This window comes from Misgurnus anguillicaudatus, unplaced genomic scaffold, assembly GCF_027580225.2.
Source record: "Misgurnus anguillicaudatus unplaced genomic scaffold, ASM2758022v2 HiC_scaffold_31, whole genome shotgun sequence".
Lineage (NCBI taxonomy): Eukaryota > Metazoa > Chordata > Actinopteri > Cypriniformes > Cobitidae > Misgurnus > Misgurnus anguillicaudatus.
In genome coordinates this window covers 4,663,211-4,667,714 of record NW_027395281.1, presented here as the reverse complement: position 1 = coordinate 4,667,714, position 4,504 = coordinate 4,663,211, and the positions used below count along the sequence as shown (strand labels likewise).

Below are 4,504 nucleotides of genomic sequence, written 5' to 3'. Positions count from 1 at the left end.
TATACTGTATGTTTACACATTAATCACATGAGCTATCAGTACTGATGTATTGAGATTATTCATTAAATACTAAACTCTTTGTCATCACTACAACTAATTATATTTTACCATGACTACATTTATTGTTCTTCACAATCACAATTAACTCACACAATAATAAATAAAACAACACTTTTATTATTGTTGATTTATTCACATTTCTGTGTTTCTTTTTATATTTGTCAGCTGTTTCTACTGTCAATATCGGTGAGTCTACACAAAATCCATCTGCATTTCACACTAATAAATAAAACTTCACTTTTATTCACTGTTGATCTATTCATCCTTTTGTGATTTTCTTTGTTTTTCTTCAGTTTCTTCTACTGTCCATATCACTGTGCCTCCCAAAAATCCACCAGGTGCACTGTAAAAAAGCATGAAGTTAACATGGTTTTGCAAGTCAATTCAACCCATTTTAAGTTTTGACTTATGATAAGTTGACATAACTTGTTGAAATTATTTAACTTAATTTGTCATTTAAACATTTAAATGTACTCAATAGGCTAAATGCACGTGTCAGTATTTGTGTATTTAATTAATTAAGGCTTGTTTGATTTTTTTGAATTTGAACAAACATGACATCCATCAACATGATAAATGTGAGAGAGTTTTCTCTTGTTCAGAATGAACTGTACTCTTACAGATGTGTTGTTGTTGTTGTTGTTGTTGTTTATACTCCATCAGGAAGACTACAGTCAGTTCATATGGTTGTAATCTATTGTGCTGCTGTTGCTGTTGGATGTCTGATGATTGTAGCTTTAGTTGTGATCTTCTGGATCTACAGGAAACACAAAAACACACATCAACAGGGTAAATGATTAAGACTGTTTAGTAATTTTAAGTGATGGTCGTGCAGTTTAAACATCAGTCAAACTCTTGCTTCTTTAGTCTTTTAATAATGAATGAGAGTTGTGTTGTTTTATCTTTAATTTGTCTTTATTGTTACAGATCAGAGCGCTGAAGATGAGATAATTTATGCTAATACAACATTTCACAAACGAAACACACAGATGAAGGTAAAATCACAGCAGGTCTCTATAAAAGCATTGGATGTTTTTATTAGAGATATAAGGGTTAAAACTGTTCATGGTTCAGTTTGTATCTTGACTTTATAGTCACAGTTTTAGTCTAGTTTGGTTTCTGTTGTGTTCAGATAAACATTATAATGTCAAATCAAAAGAGCTTTCTTTTATTTTTTCAATTAATAAACACTTAAACATTACTGGAGTTGTGTCGGTTAATCTTTTATTATAGATGTGCTGCTGAACTGTTGTGCAAGGGTGAGAGGCAAATAGTTTGTTAACCAACAACTGTTACACCTCCAAAAGTTAAAGTGTCTTAATACTTTAGTTAATCCCATAATATTCTAAATTTCTGCCCTAATTATTCTGAAACTGGTTTTAATATTGTATAAAATAAGAACATGATAGGTTGTTTAAACTCTAGATTGCTGACTCACTTTCTGTACAAGCAGCTTTCTTCATAGTCAACATCGTAAGATGAAACTTCATCAGTTCATCTTTAAAAGATCAGATACAAAAACATTGTTAACATTGAATCCAGTGCATTTCTATCTGACTTGATGTGTTTTCAGTTCTGTGTTTTATCTGCTGTTGAATGCTGTTCTCATCCTATAAGACTTTTACTCTTGTGTGTTTTCTTACAGAAATCTGAAATAACAGAAGTGGTTTACACATTTTATACCATTAAAACAGATCAAACTCCTCTCTTATCTAACCAATAATGTATTTTATGTGTTTTCATTTCATTTATGTTTTATATCGTTTAGTGGTTTTGTTACATTTCTTGTGATCCTGAATGTTAATGTATTTCATCAGTTTGAGTTTTCACCACACCAACATAATGTTTGTTGTATATTTAATATTAAATCTCTGGACATAAATGGGTTAATAGACTTTGCTTAATTGTGTGTTGTGCTTCTAGCGGTGAGATGAGGAAACTGACATAAATATGAGACATCACAAGATGATATTATTATGTTATTTTAAATAAAAAGTATAATAAAATATATTATTTAAATTGACTAAATGAAGTTAACATGTTGTTTCATTTAAAAAATAAACAAATAGGCTAACAGTTCTGAAGCATCTGAAGCTAACATATAAATTATTATAATATCATGAATATATAACAAGCAAATAAGACTTTAATTATCTTCAGTTTCGCTTCTTCTTAAAGTTTGGTTATAAAATAAAACCTAATTTTTAAAAATGTTCAGTAAACTTTAAATACTGAATCTCGTCTGATTTGATATTCCTATTGGTGGCGCTGTCACTATAACTGTGTGGTCTAAAATTGTAGCACACAAATAATTTGATGTAATACAAACAAAATCCAATAGATGTCGCAATAGTGCTGTGTATTGAGTTCACTGCTGTAAACATGAATGAAAAGATGGTGGTTTCACGGACATGGCTTATTCTAGTTCCAGACTAATAAAATGCATGTTTCAGCTACTTTAATTTCAAAACACCTTGTACTGAAATATTTAAACACATATCAGTGCCATAGTTTTGTCTCAAGATACACACCAGTATAATTTTTTTGTAAGGTTTGTTTGTAAAAACGTCTTAAAGGCCTAGTCCTGAATTAATCTAAACCCTGTCTGGGAAACCACCCCTGCGAGTTTAACATTTATGATTTTAGTAATTCGGTAACACAACTCGTAATCAAGCTGATAAAATGATGACTACACTTTAACTACAATAAAACCAGTTATTAAATCTGATGTATACAACCCAGTTCCATCCCAGCTAACAGAAAAAAGTTCTAAGAACGTTCCCTGAAAGTTCTTTACGTTCCCAAAAACATTCTGCCAACGTTAAAAGTGTCCAGTTTTCTTGACGTACTAAGAACGTTTTTGTGTTGTCTCAACGTTAGAGGAATGTTACATTTTACCATTTTTAAACGTTATGACAATGTCATGTTTTAATGTTCACACAATGTTTAAAACAACAACTGTTTATTATATTGACTTATATGATCGTTATGTAAATGATAGAGAAACATTGCATTTTATTATATTTATTTTTTATATTTATATTATTTTATTATATTTATTATATATTATATATCTATTATATATAAGTTTAGATGTTGATGTTTTGTTTCATTTTAAGTCACCATTACTGTGATTAGTGTTCGTTTTAGTTGGGCTCTTGAGCCTTGTCGTGTGCTTGCTAGTTTTTTCCCTGGTTGTGTTAACTTTTTGTTAGGGATGTCCCGATCCGATCACGTGATCGGAAATCGGCCCCGATCACGTGGTTTCAGACTCGATCGGAATCGGCCGTTACCTCCCGATCAGGACTCGGATACATATGCAGGGTTTAAAATCCATTAAGGCCTCGCTCTGCTCCACGCCAGTGTACGCGCTGCGCTGGTGCTTGTGAACTGATGAGAAGAGAATAGGCTTGTTCGACTTCATGCAGCGCCACAAGAACCGGCAGCCGGATGACGTCAAAGTTCCGCGAGAGATTTAAAAACAAACTCCTCCGTATGATTTCGCGGATCACTCTCGCGGTAGTTTGACGTCACCCGGCTGTCGTGTTGCGGCGCCGCATGAAGTCGAACGAGCCTGTTGACGTGCTTTCATTTATAGGCTTCACACTCGTGCGTGCAAGGAACCCACGACAAAACCGGATTTTTACCGCTCATTTAAACCACGCGTTGATCGTTTTTGTCACCATGTGCTCAGACGCAGCTCCGCGTCTCACTCAGAACCTCAAGAACGCGCATTCGCGCAGGATACTGTAGAGAGAGAGATAGAGAGAGAGGTAAGAATGATGCCCACGTCGAGAAAACTATAGAAGTCTAGAAACAAAGTATTAAAGTATGTATAGCCATGTCACTCATCTTATTACAATATGTTAACTAGATAACTGGATACAACTGATTGTATAGTTTAATAAAATAATGTATTTTGATTATACAGATTAATTACGACCTAACTATAGGTATTTTTTTAACTAACTGCTGACCAGCTTAGGGAATCTTATAAGATATATTGCTGAATCAGTATGTTGTTTTTCTTGTTAATTGAGTCTTTTTGGGTAGTCTATCTTATGCAATTGGTCAAGGAGGTTGATTCTTATAACTTCCTTCCAAGTTTGATTAATTGTGCATAATGACATGTGCAACAAATGCATATAGGGTGTCAGACTCATAGATTTGCATCATTTAAAGTTCAGTTTTTAAAGTTTGGGTCAACATGTGGCACAGCTTTAAAACTGAAACTTATAAAATCCTATCAGAGGTCCAAAATGTCATTGAAACACACCAGTGGCTTTGCTGTCAACATGTTACCCCTCGAACCCTCCATCCCAACAGAGCATACCCACAAAACAAATCCCAATTTAACCCCTGTACATATACTATATATATTCTCATTATTTTTAACACATCTATAGTTATGCGCTGACACAGAGTTAGACTCTTTTGACTCCAC

The 4,504-nt window shown here is 33.4% G+C and overlaps 1 long non-coding RNA gene across 1 annotated transcript; it reads left to right on the top strand.

Annotated features, from left to right (window-relative positions):
• Nucleotides 1–706: 706 nt before the first annotated feature.
• Nucleotides 707–2,011, top strand: LOC141362990 (uncharacterized). Its single transcript, XR_012368514.1, has 3 exons — nucleotides 707–849; nucleotides 988–1,055; nucleotides 1,706–2,011. It is a non-coding gene; the product is annotated as an uncharacterized lncRNA (long non-coding RNA).
• Nucleotides 2,012–4,504: the final 2,493 nt, after the last annotated feature.